This window comes from Canis aureus, chromosome X (genome assembly GCF_053574225.1).
Source record: "Canis aureus isolate CA01 chromosome X, VMU_Caureus_v.1.0, whole genome shotgun sequence".
Classification (NCBI taxonomy): domain Eukaryota; kingdom Metazoa; phylum Chordata; class Mammalia; order Carnivora; family Canidae; genus Canis; species Canis aureus.
The window spans coordinates 24,792,584-24,813,415 of record NC_135649.1 but is presented as its reverse complement, the minus strand read 5'-3'; the positions used below and the strand labels follow the sequence as shown (position 1 = coordinate 24,813,415).

General features: G+C 34.0%; 1 pseudogene; it reads right to left on the bottom strand.

Moving 5' to 3' along the window:
* Nucleotides 1–17,342: 17,342 nt before the first annotated feature.
* The window catches only part of LOC144308822 (proline-rich nuclear receptor coactivator 1-like), a 69,824-nt pseudogene continuing 66,334 nt past the window's right edge, over nt 17,343–20,832 (bottom strand).

The window sequence follows — 20,832 nt, the reverse complement described above, 5'->3', positions numbered from 1 at the left end:
AACTGTTAGAACTAATAAATGAATCTAGTGAAGCTGCAAGATACTGAAGGTGTACAAGGTTACATGCCCCCAAATTTGCCACTTTGGAACAAAGATTATTTGGAGTTAAAAGTAAACAAAACCAGGCACAGCAGGAAAAGCTCTCTGCCTCTCCAATAACTGCCAAATTTTACACTGGAAAGGAGAGGCCACAAGAGGAAGAGAGCTATTACCAGAGACTCTTTTGTCTAAGGATCTCATCTGCATGATAGGGCAACCTTGTTTTTCCAAACATCTTTCATCTTCTTGCTAATTAACTTTCTCCACATGGTATTCTCAGGCCCCTCTCCCTCTCCTCAGCTCATAAATGCTTCATATTGCCTCACTGTCTTTGGAATTCCACGTCTATGTGGATTCCTTACATATACACCTATTAAATTTGATATTATCCTGTTAATCAGTTTCATGTCAATTTGATTGTAAGTCCAGCTAGAAGGAACATACAAGAGAGGAAGGGTTTTCTCTCCAATAATACAAAATCAATATACAAAAATCTCTTACATTTCTGTACACTAAAGATGAATGATCAGAAATAATAATTTCATTTAAATTGTATGAAAAATAATAAAATACCGAGGAATAAATTTAACCAAGAAGGTGAAAGATTTGTACACTGAAAACGCTAAGACATTGAGGAAAGAAATTGAAAATGCAAATAAATGATAAGACACTCCATGCTCACGGATTGGAAGAATTAGCATTGTTAAAATGCCCATGTTATGCAAAACAATCTACACATCCAATGCAATCCCTATCAAAATTTCAATGGCATTTTTCACAGAACTAGAATAAATAATCATAAAATTTGTATGGCACTACGAAAGACCTTGAAGAGTGAAAGTGATCGTGAGAATGGATGAAGCCAGGGGTATCATTCTTTTTTATTTCAAACTAAATTACAAAGCCATAGTAATCAAAACAATATAGCACTGGCATTAAAACAGACACATAGATAAATGGAACAGAATAGAGAGCCAAAAAAAAAAAAAAGAATAGAGAGCCAATAAATAAACCTAAATTAATATGGCCAATTAATTTATGATGAACCAAGAATATGCAATAGTGACAAAAGAGTTTTTTTTAATAATAGTGCTGAGAAAAGTGGACAGATACATGCAAAAGAATAAAACTAGACTACTATACACCATACACAAAATTTAACTGAGAATGGATTAAAGATTTGCATGTAAAACCTAACATTACAAAATTCCTAGAGGAAAATATAGTCAGTAACCTCCTCGACATTGGTCTTAATATTTTTTTGGATCTGAGTCTAAAGGCAAGAGCAATAAAAACAAATTGGACTACATTAAACTAAAAAGCTCCTGCACAATGAAGGAAAACATCAACAAAATGAAAAGGTAACCTACTGAATGGGAAATGGTATCTGCAAATGATATATCTAATACGGAATTAATATCCAAAGTATATTAAGAACTCATACAACTCAACAAGGACAAAAACAATCTGGCTAAAAAAATTGACAGAGGATCTAAATAGACATTTTCCCAAAAAGAAACATACAGGTGGCCAACAGGCACATGGAAAGTATTCAGGATCATTAATTATTAAAGAAAAGCAAACCAAAACCACAGTGAGATATCACCTCACACCTGCCAAGATGACTAGCATCAAAAGACATGAAATAAGAAGTGCTGGGGAGGATATAGAGAAAAGAGAACACTTTTACATTGTGAGAATATAGATTGGTGCAGTCGCTATGGAAAACAGTATGGAGTGTCCTCAAAAAATTAAAAATAAGACTACCATATGATCCTGCTATTCCACATCTGGGTATTTATCCAAAGAATATAAGAACATTAATTCAAAAAATATATACACTTCTATGTTCAAACAAAATACTTTCCATATCTTGGTATCCATCAAGGATAAATGGATAAAGATAAAGATGTTTTGTGATATTTATAATACACACACCTTCTCAAACAAACATAATGGACTACTACTCAGGTTTTAAAAAGATGAAAACCTTGCTGTTTGTGAAAAGATGGATGGGCATTGAGGGTTTTATGCTCAGTGAAATAAATGAGATGGAAAAAGACAAATGCTACATGATTTGAAGTATATGTGAAATCTAAAACAAAACAAGTGGGCAAATGAAGTAAAAACAAATTCATAGATATAGAGAATAGATTCATGGTTACCAGAGGGGGAGGGTGTTGGGGGTTGAAGAAAATAGGTGAAGGGATTTAATTGTATGGGGATGAATGGCAATCAGACTTATGGTTGTGATCTCTTCTTGATTTATACAAGTATCAGATTATAATGCACATCTGAAACATATTATATAAAATTAGAACAATTTTACCTCAATAGAAAAATAAGGCACACTTTAAATGATCTTGCACTATATAGTATCAGGGACTTCCACTTGAGACCATGATTAACCTGCACATGATAAGTCATCAAACCATGAGTGACTCCAAAACTGATAAAAAGCATAGAAGAAATTATTTTCAGGTATTGGAAATTAATGCATTACTGTGATGCATAAGAAAATCTAAACAAATTAGATGAGACCTACTACCATCCTAAATTTCTGCCTCGAGGCATTTATTTGATCCTGTTGGGAGAAGGGTAACCCAAGCACAGGATGTAGGTCTCACTGAGCAAAGGAAAGAAGAAATTTGAGTTCATGGAAACTGAATAGCTAGGATATGCAGAACCAAGTAAGAGAGAATGTAGATATGCAGAGAAAATGATCTCAAATTTGAATAGTCTAAATTAAATATCTGGTAAAAAAAAAATGACCAACTCAGAGGATAAATTTCTATTACACTAGGCAAAGAATACTATTGGGTGAAAAAAAAACTATCATGGAGTTCTAAGTGAAGAAACTCCAGTTTGCTTGTTTGGGAGATTTCTAGCTTTATAAACCAAAGTGAGGATATTTTCAATACCCAGGTCGTGCAATGAATATTATAAAATGTCATACCTCAAGAGAACAAACCAGACCTACAGGTGATGTCACTGAAAATGGCAGAGTAAGGAGCTCCAAAATTCTGTCCATTCACTAAAGCAACAATTAAACTGTTGGAAACTTTCAGAATTAACATTTTCAGAACTCTAGACTCTAACAAAGAGGAATAAGGACTTTGAAAAGCTTCCACATATACCTTAGAATCTAGAAGGCCATGCACACCACCAGGGCTGAACATATTGTCAAAAATTACCTTAGAAGACCCCAAGCTTTCACCTGTGACTGAATTTTATGCTCTGTGAAAACAGGAAGTAAAGAATAGGCAGAGATGTAAAGGATTTGGATAAGCATTAGCTAACCAATTAGCTAATCGAAAATGTACTTCGGTGACCATACATGACATATTTTAAATATCATGGATAATTTTACGTGTCATATTGACTAGGATGCAAGGTGTTGTGGTGTCCATTTAACATCATTCTAGGTGTTTCTGTGAGGGTGTTTTGTATGACTTCAACATTTAAATTAATAGGTTGTGTAAAGAAGATTGCCCCCCACAATGTAAATGGGCCTCATCCAATCATTAAAAGCTAGAATAGAAAAGGCTGACACTACTCATGTAAGAAGAAATTTCCTTATGCTTGACTACCTTGACCTGGGACATCAGATTTGTTTTTTTTATATATATATGTATTTTTTTCTTTATTTATTTATGATAGTCACACACACACACAGAGAGAGAGAGGCAGAGAGACAGGCAGAGGGAGAAGCAGGCTCCATGCACCGGGAGCCCGATGTGGGATTCGATCCCGGGTCTCCAGGATCCCGCCCTGGGCCAAAGGCAGGCGCCAAACCACTGAGCCACCCAGGGATCCCCTCAGATTTGTTTTTAAAGGTTTTATTTATTTATTCATGAAAGACACATAGAGAGGCAGAGACATAGGCAGAGGAAGAAGCAGGTTCCCTGCGCGGAGCCCAATACATGAGGCCAATCCTGGGATCACAACCCGAGCCAAAGGCAGATGCTCAACCACTGAGCCACCCAGGTGTCCCAGGACGCCAGGTTTTCCTATCTCAGACTCAATTAAAACATTGGCTCTTCCTATGTCCCTAGGTTGCCAGCCTTCAAACTGGACCTACAAAGGTGGCACTCCTAGTTCTCAGGCCTTTGGACTTAGCCTAAAACTACACTACCAACTCTCCAATTTATTGATTACAGATGGTAGGGCTTGTTGGCCTCCATAACCAGGTGAAACAATCCTTATAATAAATCCCTTTCTATATACATCATATTCTTCCATGACATGAGACATGAGGCCCCAAGTGGGGACACAGAATAAGTTCAGGAAAACAAAGTTTACTATACTTACAGATACTAGAGAGACTGGGTTACCACACACCATGAGGGGACCACATGGAAGTAGAAATGAGAGAATGGGCTCAAACAAGCAGTTGGAGAGCTAAGGAAGAGACTGAGATCCACTGTGAAGTGCTTCTAGTGGGAATCAGGGTGAAGAAGATAAGCAAAAGGTACAAGGGGATTTCATTGGTGTATTTGAATGCCAATAGATCACAAGGCAAGAAGGAAAACTTGTGACAACAGCCAGCTCTATCATACTGCTACACCTGGATATCTAGGCAAGGTACTCACAGCCTGTAGAGATGTTGAAATAGAGGGAAAATATTGTTTTAAAATTTATAATACAATATATATATATACATCCTATTAGCTCTGTTTCTCTGGAGAATCCTGAATGACACATGGTATTTACAACAATAGTATGAAGCAGTCACTAAACAAACAGACATATAACATACAAAAAGCAGTGACAACAAGCCCTGGAAAAAGTAAAGAAACAGATTTATAAAATTATCATATTATAATGCTAATAACTACAGTTTTTAACAAATAATAATGAGACATTTAAAGAAACTAACCTTGGGCCATTCACAGGAAAAATATAACTTAATTAATAGAAACTGTATCTGAAGACCAGCCATTGGACTTACTAGACAAAGATTTTAGTTAGCTATAACAAATATGTTCAAAGAATAACAAGAAATCATACAAATATTTTAATGTAAATGGATCATAAATTATTTTTGACTCTCAGAGGTTGGTAAATAGATAAAAAAAACAATGTTCAAGTAGGTATTGCTTATAAAACACTCACTTTAGATATAAAGATACAAATAAGTTGAACTTAAAGGTTGGGAAAAGACATCTGATGGAAATAGTAACTAAAAGAGGGCTGTGGTAGCTATACTACTATCTACTACTATCAGACAAAATCAAAATATATGTTGACTTAGAAACTGTTACAAGAGACAAGGGCACTGTATATCGACAGAAGAAGTGATCCATCAAGATGTGACAATTATAAACTGTGTATACCTAAGTAATAGAACCTCAAAATATATTAAGTTAAATTGACAGAATCAAGCAGACCACACCTGAGCTTGATGCAGGTCTCAATCTCACCACCCTGAGATCATGATCTGAGCTGAAATCAAGAGTTGATCAGCCAATCAACTAGCCACTCAGGCACCCCTCAAAGCACACTTTTAATACTTTTAATAATAGATATTAAAACTGGACAGAATATTTATAAGCAATAAAAGAACTTTATCAACCTGTATCTCAACTTGACCGAGCAGACATATAAATGCACTCCCCCCCAAATAAATAAATAAATAAATAAATAAATAAATAAATAGCACTCCCCTTCTTTTCCAAATCGGTAGAATATATATTCTTCCAAAATGCACATGGAACTTTTTCCAGGATAGACCACATGCTACAACTCAAAATAAGCATCAACAAAATAAAAAAAAAATATGTCATGAGAAGTATTTTCTCTGACCAACATAAAATAAAACTAAAAATTAATGACAGAAAGAAGGTGGAAAATTTACAATTTGTGGAAATTAAACACTCTTAAGTAACCAATCAATGTAAACATAACATACAAAAACTGATAAGATACATCAAAAAAAATTATTGTTCAGGGTAAAACTTAGTCATAAACGTATACATTTTTTAAAAAGGATCTCAAATCAATAATCTAACTCTACATCTTAATAAATTAGAAAAGTTTATCTCAAAACTATCTCAAAGCTAACAGAAATAAGGGAATAATAAAGATAATAGTGGAGATAAAATAGAGAACAGAAAAATGGTAACATTTTTTTAACATCAACAGAATATTTTTAAAATATTCAATTAAATTGACTACCAAAAAAGGCTCCAATTACTAAAATCAGAAATTTATGAGAACGTTACTATCAAATTTACAGAAATAAAAAGGATTCTTAGAGAATAATCTGAACATATATAGGCCAACAAATTAACAATAGACAAAATGTACAGATTCTTAGAAACATGCAAAGTACCACAACTGATTAAAAAAGAAATAGAAAGTGTAAGCAGATCTATAACAAATGAAGATATTGAATTAGAAAATCTTTTAAAACTACCAAAAAAACCCCACATGACCAATACCTTCACTGATAAATTCTACCAAACAACTGTAGAAAAATAAACAACAAAATTGTTTAAACTTTCATAAAGTACCTGAGGGAGAAACACTTCCTAACTCATTCTATGAGGCTAGTTTTAACCTGATACCAAAGCCAGACATAGACTTTGTAGGAAAAGTACAGACCAATACCCCTATGTATATAAATGCAAATATCATCTACAAAATACCAGAAGCCAAATCTATAAGCATGTTAAAAGAAAGACAAACTATGACCAATGAGATTATCCGAGGAATGTAAAGATGTATTAACATATGAAAATCATTGTTGTACACCACATTGAAAGTAATGAAAAACAATAGGATTATTTCAGTTGATGTAGAAAAAGCATTTAACAAAATCTAACACATTTTATTATAAAACACTTAATAGACTAAAAATACCAGGGGACTTGATCTACATGATAGCATACATTTATGAATTTTCCACAACTAACACTATATTCAATAATAAAATACTGAAAGCTTTCCCCCCAATATCAGGAACAAGGCGAAAGTATCCATTTTTGCCATTTTATTCAACATTTTACTGGAATTTCTAGTCAGAAAAATTAGTAAAGAAAAAGAAATAAAAGTCATTTGCACTCGGAATGAAGAAGTAAAACTATCTGTATTCATAGATGGCATGATTTTACACGTGGAAAATCCTAAAGAACCCACACCAAATTTAAAAAAAAATAAAAACAACTATTAAGCTAATAAAAAATTAGCAAAGTTACAGAACACAAGATCAACACAAAAAACTTGGTTGTATTTTTATATAAAAGTAATGAAGAATCCAAAGAAGATATTAAGGAATCAACTTGATTTACAATAACAGCAAAAATAAATAAATACTTAAAAATTAATGTAGCAATATAGGAATGGAGGCAATATATAAAAGAGGAAAGTCTTGAAGCTGAAAAATGCAAACTTAAGTGAACCGCTTCATTGGATTGATGAAACAGTAGTATAGAAATTGCAGAAGAAAAACTGATGCAGAAACAAAATAAGAATAGTAATAATAATAAATGAACAAATCTTTAGCAAATGATGAGACAACATCAAGCAATCTGATACATATGAAATTGTAGTCCCAAAAGGAAAGAGGATGATGATGATGATAACAGCAACTTTTTATAACACATGTAAAAGTAAAATGAATAAAAAATTACACAAAGGAGATATTGGAATGTTACAAGAAGTACATGCTTGTTAGAATGTAGATTGTGATAAGCTCAAGATTACTGTAAAGCCTAAAATAATATATGATGAGATAAAAAACGAGCCAGTAAGGGTGACTTAGTGGCTCAGTTTTTAATCATCTGCCTTCAGCTCATTTCAAGATCTCAGGGTCTTGGCATTGGGCCCGAGGTCAGGGATTCCAGCTTAGTGGGGAGTCTCCTTCTCCCTCTGCCCCTTCCCCTGCTTGGGCTCACTCTCTGTCAAATAAATGAAGAAAATCTTTTGTAAAACAATGAACCAAAGAAGACTTTAAATAAAATGCTAAAAACACTCAAAAAAAAAAAAAAGAAACAGAAAAGGAAGAAAACCAATAAAGATACATGCATTCAGAAGTAAAACAAATAAGACAGTAGGCTTAAAACCAACATTCTATTTTTAAATGATGCTGTTAATGTAAATGGTCCATAAATATATAGTGCTAAATATTTGCAGTTTATAAGTAATATACTTTAATTTTGAAGGCAAATACTCCTTAAAGGTAAAAAGATGGAAAGTATATAGTATGGAAATACTAATCTACTAATCACTATAGAGCAGAAATGCCTATATGAATTAGATTTCAGTATAAAGGATATTAACAGGGACAAAGAGAGACATTTCATAGTGATAAAGGGGGTAACTCACAAATAAGATATTAAAAACTAAAAAAAGAATGTACTTATTAATAGAGTTGAAAAATAACACAGGATAAGTTGATAGAACTGAAAGGAGAAATGGACAATCCACATTTATATTTAGAGATGTCAATATTACCTTCATGTTAATTGACGGAATAAATGGACAGAAATGCAATTAAGATATAGATGAATTGCATAACATTATTAAACAACATGACTTATTTCATATTTATGGAGCTCCCCACCAATAATATCAAAATCAACATTCTTTCTAAGTGTATATGGAACATTGGCCAAGATAGACCAGCTACCCCCAAGACCTAGTCTCAATTGCTATATATAATAGGATTGAAACTAGAGAGCAAATATTCTCTGACCACAACGAAATTTAATTAGAAATTAATAAGGACAAACATTATATGTTCTCATTCATTTGGGGAATATAGATAATAGTGAAAGGGAATAGAAGGGAATGGAGAAGAAATGGGTGGAAATATCAGAAAGGGAGACAGAACATAAAGACTCCTAACTCTGGGAAACGAACTAGGGGTGGTGGAAGGGGAGGATGGCGGGGGGTGGGGGTGAATGGGTGATGGGCACTGAGGGGGACACTTGACGGGATGAGCACTGGGTGTTATTCTGTATGTTGGCAAATTGAACACCAATAAAAAATAAATTTATTATTAAAAAAATAAAATATTTGGAATATTCCCAAACATTTGGAAATTATGCAGCATGATTATAAATAACCATGGGTCAATGGAAATATCAAAAGGAAATTAAGAAATATTTTGAAATGAATAATGAAAACAACATACCAACGTATGTGGGATACAGCTAAAGCAGGGCTTAAAGTATAGCTTTAAATGTTTATATTAGAAAAGAAGTGTTTAAAACCAATGATCTGGTTAACTTCTAACTTAAACTAGAGAATGGATAGTAAATTCAACACAAAGTAAGTAGATGGAAAGAGAAAGAAAAATTAGAATGGAACTTAATAAAAGAAAATATAAAAAACACTGATGGAAGCAAAAGCTAATTGTTTGAAAAGAGTAATAATAAAATGTGTGAATCTCTTTCTAGACTTATCAACAATAAATATATATAAATAGATTAGATAGATATATGATAAATAAACAGATAAGTAGATAGATGATAGATAAATACATGGTGAGAAAGCACTCAACTTTACCAAGTACCATTATCCAGAATAAAAGAGAGGAAAATGTCTATAAATCCTCCACTCACTAAAAGGTTAATGACACCATTATGAACAAATGTAGGACAATATTCTTAATGAGTTACATGGAGTAAATAAATTATTTGCAGAAACACAACTTATCAAAGTTTGCTTTATATGAAAAAGAAAATATGAGTATCCTTAGGTATTAAAGACATTTAATGTTATTAAAAAGTTTCACACATAGAAAACTCCAGACCCAAATGATCTCACTGGTAAATTCTAGTAGATATTTAAAATTGCCATAATACTAATATTATATAAACTTTTCCAGGAAACAGAAGAGTGAGTATTTTATGACAATTGAGAAGATGAGATTATCCTGACACAAAAATCAGACAAGGGAATGAAAATGAACAAATATCCTTCATGAAGATAAGTGCAAATTTTCTTCCTAAATTATTAGCTAATCTAATGCAAATAAAATATTTTAAAAAAGATAATATATTACAGACTGTAAGTTTGGCTAAATGTCAAAAGAACAATGCAGTTACCATATTAATAATATAAAGGGGTGAAATGGTATTTTTTTTACTCAAATAATGTTCAAAAAGCATTTAGTAAAACTCCACATATAATCATAATAAAAACTTCAACACACAGAACACAAGAGGTTTTCTCAGTTTGCTGATAAGATGAGAAAGTACATCTATGAAAAACCTAGGCAAGAATTCAAACTTAATGGTAAAGATTGAGTACTTTTCCTCTAAGATCAGGAACAAGACTGTTTACTCTCACAATTTCTATTCATTTTACTGAAGGTCATCCTAACAGCAATAAAGCAAAATAAACAAACAGCATATTGATGTGGAAAAAATAAAATTGGTTTAAGAAATGATATATTCATATACATAGAACATCTTAAAAAGTCTACAATAGTCTACAAGAGCTTTAAGTACATTTACCAGGACACAATATACAAGGCCAGTATCAATTGTTCTTTATATATACTAGGAAAAAAATTTAAACAACACAAAATAGTCATGTACAATTGCATTAAAATTAAAAGAAAATACAAGAATATGTTTTTAAAATATGTCGACTTGTATGACAAAACCATACAACATCGATGAGACAAATTGTTAAACAAACAAAAAATGAAAATTTGAACCATTATCATCAATCAGAAGACTCAATATTGAAAAAGACTCAATTAAAAAAGACTCAATATTTATAAAATACACTTTTTTCCTAGTTGATCTGTTGATTTCATGCAATCATCATTAAAACTCCTGCAGACTATAGAAATTTACAAGCAGATTCTGAAAGTTGTATAAAAATATATAAAAAACTGGAATAGCAAATACTTTCTTGAAAATAAAGATTAATACATGAATCATGTGATTATAAGATTGATTCTAGGGATGCCTGGGTGGCTCAGGGGTTGAGCATCTGCCTTTTGGCTTGGGGTCCTGGGATTGAGTCCCACATTGGGCTCCCTGTAGGGGCCCTGCTTCTCCCTCTGCCTGTGTCTCTGCCTCTTTCCGTGTCTCTCATGAATAAATAAATAAAATTTATTTTTAAAAAAGATTTACTCTAAATCACAGGAATCAAAAAGTATGTAACTGCAGTTAGGATAGGCACATGTATAAATGGGACAGAAAGGAGAGTTCAGAAATTTATACATATATTGTCAATTGCTTTTTAGCAACAATCTCAAGGTATTTTAATGAAGAAATTATAATATTTTCAACAAGCTGTCAAGGAGCAACTAAATATCTATAAGGGAGAAAAAAGCCAAATTTTATCCTTTCCTCATATATATACATGAAATGAATCATAGAACTAAAAGTAAAATGTAAAGCTGTAGTATTTATTACAGAAAACAGGATATAAATATTTACATCCTACAACAATATTTCTTAGATGGGAAATAATGAGCATAACATTTTTAAAAAGATAAATTAAACTTCATCAAAATTTAAAATTCTTGCTTCTAAAAAGTCACCATTAAATGATTAAAAAACCATGTGGGGGACACCTGGGTGGCTCCTTTGGTTAATCATCTGACTCTTGGTTTGGCTGAGGTCATAATCTCAAGGGTTGTGGGATTGAGCCCTTCATCAGGCTGTACATTCAGTCGAGAGTCTGCTTGAAGATCCTCTCCTCTGTCCCTCACAACTCTCTCTCACACTCTCTCTAAAATAAATAAATAAATCTTAAAGAAAGAAAAGCCATGTGAAAAAATTTCAACATCATTAGATATTAGCAAATGAAAATCTACATAACAAAATACCCACTGGAATGGCTAAAATAGATACGCTTGATAATACAATTTGTCTAGGATGTAAAGGAATAGAATTTTTATTCATTGCACAATGCCTCTAGGCTCTTGAGCAAGAAAGAGGATGAGACAGGTCGGCTGAAGATGGAGCATGCCTGTCCAGTGAGGTTAGGACTCCAACTTCAGCAGGCTCATCAGGGAGACAGTATGGATGGTACGAAAAAGGTGTGGACTACAGGCATGGTTTGACTAAAAATGAAGAAGAAAATCCAAATGCTTTTATATCTATTAAATAAATACATTTAAAATATATTTATACTTTTCCACAAAGTAACTCCAGGCCAAGATTATTTTATTCTAAATGTCATGAATTATAACACAAATTGATACAATTACTTTTTGAACATTATTTGACTAAGACATATTATTTATCTCCATTATGTTATTACTATGATAAATCATATTTTTAAACATTAAAGCAACTTTATAATCTGGAATATATTATCTTTTAAAATACTTTTTGCATTCAATTAACAATTAAGGCATTTTGCACTTATCTTCATGAGGGATATATGTCTATAGATTTAATTCTCTTATTTGTCCGATTTTATGTCAAGATAATTTTGTTCTCTCAAAAAGTGTTAGGAAATATTCATTTCTGGGATCCCTGGGTGGCGCAGCGGTTTAGCGCCTGCCTTTGGCCCAGGGCGGGATCCTGGAGACCCGGGATCGAATCCCACGTCAGGCTCCCGGTGCATGGAGCCTGCTTCTCCCTCTGCCTATGTCTCTGCTTCTTTCTTTCTCTGTGTGACTATCATAAATAAATAAAAAAAAATAAAAAAAAGAAATATTCATTTCTCCACTATTTTCTGAAAGATTGTATGCAATAATTGGTATTATTATTTTAAATGTCTGCTGGAAATTGCCAGTGAGATCATTTTGGTCTGGAGTTTTATTTGTGTAACACCATATGACTAGCAGAGTGCTGAGTACATAGTAAAAGGCTGCTGACAAAATATGACACTTATGTTTAACACCTTCTTTTCACAGCCACATGTAAGTCTTGGCATGTATTATTTTTATTATTTTTAAGTTCTGAAAAATTTTTATTTAAATTCCTTTCAGTTAACACATAGTGTACTATTAGTTTCAGGAGTAGAATTTAGTGATTCATCAGTTGCATATAACAGCCAGTGCTCATTATATCAAGTATCCTCCTTAATGCTCATCACCCAGCTAACACCATGCCCCAGCCTACCTCCCCTCCAGCAATGCTCAGTTTGTTCTCTATGGTTAAGAGTTTCTTATGGTTTGCCTCCCTCTCATTTTTATCTTATTTTATTTTTCCTTTCCTTTCACTATGTTCATCTGTTTTGTTTCTTAAATTCCACATTTAAGTGAAATGGTATGTGTATTTGTTTTTGTATGACTAACTTATTTCACTTAGCATAATGCCCTCTAGTTCTATCCATGTCCTTGCAAATGGTAGAATTTCATTCTTTTTGATGGCTGAGTGGTATTCCATTGTACATATATACCACTTTTTCTTTATCTATTCATCTTTCAATGGATATTTGGGCTCTTTCTATAGTTTGGCTATTGTGGACATTGCTGCTATAAACACTGGTGTGTGTGTGCCACTTTGAATCGGTATTTTTACATCCTTTGGATAAATGCCTAGTCTTGCAATTGCTGGGTCATAGGGTAGTTCTATTTTTAATTTTTTGAGGAATCTTCATACTGTTTTCCTGAGTGACTGCACCAGTTTGCATTCCTACCAACAGTGTAAGAGGATTCCTCTTTCTCCACATCGTCACCAACATCTGTTGTTTCCTAACTTGTTAATTTTAGCCACTCTGATCAGTGTGAAGTGGTATCTTATTGTGGTTTTGATTTGTATTTCCTGATGATGAATGATGTTGAGCATTTTTTCATGTCTCTATTAGTCATTTGTATGTCTTTGGAGAAATGTCTGTTCATTTCTTCTGTCCATTTCTTGACTGGACTTTTTTTTATTTTGGGGTATTGAATTTGCTTCACAGAATAAGTTGAAAAATATTCTTACCTCTTCTTTTTTTGAAAGAGTTTCTGAAGGCTTGATATCATTTTTTTTCCTTAAATATTTGTGGAATTTACCAGTGACACCATTTGGAACTGCAATTTTCTTTGTTGGAGCTTATTTTTTCCACTAATTTAATCTCTCATTATGTGATAGGTCTTTCCAGAGTTGTTATTTCTTTTTGAATACCCTTGGGTGCTTTGTGACCTTCTGGGAATTTATAAATTTCAACTAAATTGTCTAGTAAATTGGCATACAGTTGTTAATAATATTTCTTTACAGTTCTTACTGTTTTTATAAGGTCAGTAGTAATGTTCCCACTTTTATGTCTAATTTTAGCAATTTGAATATTTTGTCATTTTTGCTCAGTCAGTTTTGCTAAAAGTGTATCTTTTTTTTTTTCCAAAGGAACAATTTTTGGTTGTGTTGATTTTCTTTACTTAGAGAGTTGAATGCATTACATTTAATGTAAATATTGTCAAGGTAGGCCTTACCTCTGCTTTTTACAATTTGTTTTCATTGTGTCTTACATCATTTTTATTTCTCATTTCCTCCATTATTGCCTTATTTGGTGCTCAATAGATATTGTTTTGGTATATCACTTTAATTCCCTTGACAGTCCTTTAATTATGTTTTTAATTTATTTTCTTAGTAGTTGCCCAGGGGATTATAATTATCATCTAAGTTCATATCAACCTTATTTGAATTTATAGTAACTTAATCTCAATAGTATGCAATACTATTACCATATCAATAGTATTGTATGTGTATGTTTAAACCTTTCTGCGTTTATTACCACAAATTGCCTTCTTATGCATTGTGTGCCCATTTACATACATTTATAAATATTTTTTATGTTTTTTTAAAGCAGGAAAAAATACAAACAAAAACCACATTTATACTTTTTTTGTGTGTTTATCTTCTCTTTGTTATTTACTTTAACTGGTGTTTTGTTTGTTTTGTTTTATGAGTTTGAATTACCAACTTCTCATTTCAGCCTGAAGGAATCCCTACATGACTTTTTTTTTTTTAATCCCTTTTTTTTTATTTATTTATGATAGTCACACAGAGAGAGAGAGAGAGAAAGAGAGAGGCGCAGAGACATAGGCAGAGGGAGAAGCAGACTCCATGCATCAGGAGCCCGATATAGGATTCGATCCCGGGTCTCCAGGATCGCGCCCTGGGCCAAAGGCAGGCGCTAAACCACTGCGCCACCCAGGGACCCCCCTACATGACTTCTTATAGGTCAAATCAGCTAGCAACAAACTCTCAAATTTGTTTATCCACAGTTTTAATTGCATCTTTGTTTTTGAAGTATTGTTTTGTTATATATACAATTCTTAGTTGTCATTTTTTTCTTTTTTTTACTTTCTTTTTTTCTTTTATTTTTTATTTTTTATTGGTGTTCAATTTGTCAACATATAAAATAACACCTAGTGCTCATCCCGTCAAGTGCCCATCTCAGTGCCCATCACTCAGTCACCCCCACCCCCTGCCCACCTCCCCTTCCACCACCCCTAGTTCGTTTCCCAGAGTTAGGAGTCTTTCATGTTCTGTCTCCCTTTCTGATATTTCCCACTTATTTTTTCTCCTTTCCCCTTTATTCCCTTTCTCTATTTTTTACATTCCCCAAATGAATGAGACCCTATAATGCTTGTCCTTCTCCGATTGACTTATTTCACTCAGCAAAATACCCTCCAGTTTCATCCACGTCGAAGCAAATGGTGGGTATTTGTCGTTTCTTTTTTTTTTTTCATTTTTTTTGTATTTGTCGTTTCTAATGGCTGAGTAATATTCCATTGTATACATAAACCACATCTTCTTTATCCATTCATCTTTCGATGGACATCGAGGCTCCTTCCACAGTTTGGCTATTGTGGACATTGCTGCTAGAAACATCGGGTGCAGGTGTCCCAGCGTTTCATTGCATCTGTATCTTTGGAGTAAATCCCCAGCAGTGCAATTGCTGGGTCCAAGGGCAGATCTATTTTTAACTCTGAGGAACCTCCACACAGTTTTCCAGAGTGGCTGCACCAGTTCACATTCCCACCAACAGTGCAAGAGGGTTCCCTTTTCTCCACATCCTCTCCAACATTTGTGGTTTCCTGCCTTGTCAATTTTCCCCATTCTCACTGGTGTGAGGTGGTATCTCATTGTGGTTGTGATTTGTATTTCCCTGATGGCAAGTGATGCAGAGCATTTTTTCATGTGCTTGTTGGCCATGTTTATGTCTTCCTCTGTGAGATTTCTGTTCATGTCTTCTGCCCATTTCATGATTGGATTGTTTTTTTTTTTTTTTTTTACTTTAAATAGACCACCTACCATATTCTGTCTTCAGTGGTTTCTGATGAGAAATCAGCTATTTATTTTATTGATGATCCCTTATAGAAGATGAGTTGTTCCTCCCTTGCTGCTTTCAAGATTCTTTCTCTGTTTTTGATGTTTGACAGATTATAATTTGTCTAAGTATAGGTCTTATGTATTTTAAGAGGGGGCCAAACTATTATATTATTTAAAATCTTGAATACATTCTATGTTGTTGGCATTAAAATTAGGGGTATTTTATTTTTATTTTTTTTTAATTTTTCTTTACTTATGATAGGCACACAGTGAGAGAGAGAGGCAGAGACACAGGCAGAGGGAGAAGCAGGCTCCATGCACCAGGAGCCCGACGTGGATTCGATCCCGAATCTTCAGGATCGCTCCCTGGGCCAAAGGCAGGCGCCAAACCGCTGCGCCACCCAGGGATCCCAAAATTAGGGGTATTTTAAATTTGAAAGGACAAATCAATAACCAGAAATTGTGTGTAGTAAACATGCTAATAAGATTTTTCCAGTAATTACAGATTAGAAGGCAGTAATAAATTTAGAGAAACACATACAAACCTCATGTTTACAATGACTGTGCCACAGATTTAAATTTCATAGTGCATTAGTAACTGTTCACATTTAGATCTTCACTTTCATATTAGATAGCTATTTCTTTAAAAACAATCTTAGCAGCCTGTGCAAATAAATTAGTCTTCCATGTGCCTTAGCACACTTAAAATTTCTTCATTGTGTATATACAAAACATGCACCATTTGGTAGGGCAAAATACATACTTCTATAACAAAATTATAATGTACTTTCAAGTATGAACAATATACACATAAACATGGTATACAGTATTTTAAAATATAAAATATAATACAAATTGTTTGTAATCTTTAAACTCATCTTTTGCACTTGTATGTTACAAGGCAAACTTCCATTTCTGTATCAATTTTCTTTTCAAGAGTCCAGGGATTTTGAAAAAAAGCTGTTTTACAGATAAACTGCAATCTGAGATCTAAGTTTAAACTTTTAGGAGAGTTATGTTTTGTTTTGTTTTGTTTATAAAGATATATTTATTTTAGAGAGCAGAGGAGAGGCAGAGGGAGCGGGAGTCTGGAGCAGAGCTGGACTCAGGGCTGATCTCTCAGGTCTGATATGAGGATCTGAGTGGAAACCATGAGTCAGATGCTTGACTGACTGTCCCCAGCTGCCCCAGGTGAGCCTTTAAGTGCACTGCCATTAACTCCCTGTTGTGGTTGGAACTATCAGTAGTGCTTCCCATACAATGACTAGGAGGTTTTGGAAGAAAAGAGAAGGTGTATCCCTAAATTTTGCCCCAGTATAATTTTTCTTTTGGTTCACTTCAGTTAAAAATACTGATTTCTTCAAATGCATATTTGCAGTGTTTCACTGTTTTTAAAAGGGCTGTGTTCTTGTTTTGTTTTGTTTCTCTGATTCAGATTATATTGGATGAAACAGAATATTGCCAAAGTTATTTTCATTTCTTCTTGCAAAGGTAATCATGGTTAGTGGTAAATTATATTTGCTTTTCTGAATATCTTTGGTTGTTCACACAAAAGTATACTATGAACAAGCTGGCCGAGGGGAGTGGCAATTTTCTATGATTTTCCCATCTTTGGTTTTAAAACCTCTTTTCTGAACAAGGGTTGGCCAGGGGCCATGGCCAGCAGCAGCCCAGGGAAAGGGCTTGCTTCTTTAGTTTGGATTGTGTCTGAAGGACCCGTGGCCAAATTGGTGGCCTGGTCCAGGACTTGCTGCCTCCACTCATGACCATTGTGGGTCTTTGCCAGCCCTTGAGGTTCTGAGATAAGCTGCTGGGCAGCTGCCCTGCCAGGGTGGCCTACACCTTATTTTGCTCCTTCTTTGTTGCTCCCTTCCTGAGGGATGTCTCCTGCTGTAGCTAGACAATAGTTGGACAGAGGTGATGAGGCACAAGACTGAGAGTTCATACAGGGACCATCTCCCCCAAGGAAGTGAGGGACAAAAAGGGTTGGGGGCAGTTCCCCAGGGGTCTGGGATCCAGGGCAAAGGTGGCGGGACTGTAGTCACTATCCAGAAGGTCCCGAAGTAACCATGATCAGAAAAGCCCAGGGATGCAAGATGGCCCACCCAGGACAAGTGACTTCCACTGTGGAATGGAGACGATGGTTATAAGTCTAAGACAAAAGTGGCTCAGCAGGAAGAGAAGGATGAAGTGCAGCCAGAGATCACAGGGCAGAGGCAGTGGCTGCTGTTAATATAGCACGAATGGAGCAAGGATCATGGTTTAAGTGGTGGTCCTGCAGCAATTAAGTGTAGATCTTTTAAAGTTTATCTTGGTGTTTGTTGAATTTCTCCATGAGTAAAGGTTTTCATCAAGTTTGGATTTTCTCAGGCATTATTTCTTCAAATATTACTTCTATTCTTTTATCTCTGTCCATTCTTTCTGAGACTTCCATTATGCGTATGTTTATGCATTTGATGATGTCCAACAGTACTATTGGGCTCTGTTTATTTTTCTTCATTCTTTTTTTTTCATCTTTCAGAGTGGATAACTTGCATTGACCATATTCAAATTTACTGATACTTTCTTCTGCCTGCTCAAATCTGCTGTTTATCCAATCTAGTGAACTTTTAAGTCCACTTGTATTTTTCAACTCCAGAAATTGTATCTCTTTAACGATTTTCTCAGTGTAATGACATATTGGCCTCATATTCTTCTTTAGTCATTTACTTATGATTTCTTTTAACTTCATATATATTTACAATAGATCATTTAAATTATATATCATATCCAACATCTAGGCTTCTTCAGGGATAGTTTCTCTTTTTTTTTTTTCTTGTGCATGACCTATAATTCTGTTTCTTTGTAGTCCTTTAATTTTTTGTTGAAAACTAGGCATTTTTATTTATTTTATTTTTTTTAACTAGGCATTTTTAATATTGTAATGTAACAACTCTGAAAATTATATTTTTTTCTTCTCTCAAGGGTTTGCCTTTGTGGCTGTTTGAGGTTATGGTTTGTTTTGTTTGTTTAGTAACTTTTCTGAATTTATTCTATGAAGTCTGTATTTTTGTTGTCCATTGAAATCTTTATCAGCTTTATAGTCAGCTAATGATTGGACAGAAATTTTGGTAAACTTCTGGAAGCAAAATCTTTCTCATATTTCCTGAAGGAGCCCTTCATGTAAGTTCGGTCACTCCTTCAACACTCAGCTGGGAAGTTTACAGCTCTGCCTTATTGTTCACTTGCTGCCTGTGCAGAGCCTCAAGGTCAACCAGAAGTGGGGGTTGAGAGTCTTCTCTGAGCATGTACACAGCACTGAGCATGCATATTATCCTCTAAAGTCTCAAAATATGTTCAAAGTTTAAAAACCTTTATGTACATTTTATTCCCCAACATTTCCTCCCAAGCTTTTTGGTTAGCCTCTTGTTTGTCTCAACTATTTATCATTTCTGGCATCAGTGGGTAAAATATATGCCTGCAAATTATTCAACAAATATCCCCATGTAGTGGCCTAGGCAAAACAATACAAATCTTTTGAGATGGTGTCCTAGTGATTTACCAGACAGATCAAATAATAGCAATTGTTGCTTTCTCTAGTACTGAGAATATGTGTTATTTTTAATGTTACTTCTGAGCTAGAGAGTGTAACAACAGACTAGAGTAAGCTAAAGTTCTCCAAACCTCTGTCTTCTTACTGATATTCAGCCATTTTTCTCATAAATGGTTTCCTGCAAGCTTTTGAATTGCTACAAGTTTTGGGTTAACTTCCAGAAAAGTTTATTCTATTTACTTTGTTTTTTCATTACTTTTAAGGATGGGCAATGTTTTAGGCATCCTTCGTCTTCCATTTTATTTGACATCTCCTTATAACATACTTAAAAATATAATGTTATGGAAATGGAGAACTGACTGCCGGGTGTTAAATTGGGACACAGGGAAGGATGCATGTGTTTGATTATTAAAGGAAAACATCAGGGATCCTTGCAAATTTGAACTGTTTTGTATTGATTGTGGTGGCGTATATAAGAACAAAACTGCATGAATCTAAACATGAATGTATGCAAATGAGTATAAGTAAGAAGAGAAAATCTGAACAAGGTAAGTAAATTGTACTTATGTTAATATACTGGTTGTGGTGTTTTATTTTTTTATTTATTTTTTTAATTTATTTATTTATAAGTAAGAAGAGAAAATCTGAACAAGGTAAGTAAATTGTACTTATGTTAATATACTGGTTGTGGTGTTTTATTTTTATTTTTATTTTTTTTAATTTTTTTATTTATTTATGATAGTCACAGAGAGAGAGAGAGAGGCAGAGACACAGGCAGAGGGAGAAGCAGGCTCCATGCACCGGGAGCCCGACGTGGGATTCGATCCCGGGTCTCCAGGATCGCGCCCCGGGCCAAAGGCAGGCGCCAAACCGCTGCGCCACCCAGGGATCCCGGTTGTGGTGTTTTAGTATAGTTTTGCAAGATGTTAACATTGAGGGGAACTGGTAAAAGTGTAAATGGTGTCTATATATTTTATTTCTTACAACTGTGAATATATGATTATCTAAAAAAATTTAAAGTTAGCTAAATAAACTAATAAAATCAAATTATAGGACATATAAGACAAAAATTTCTAA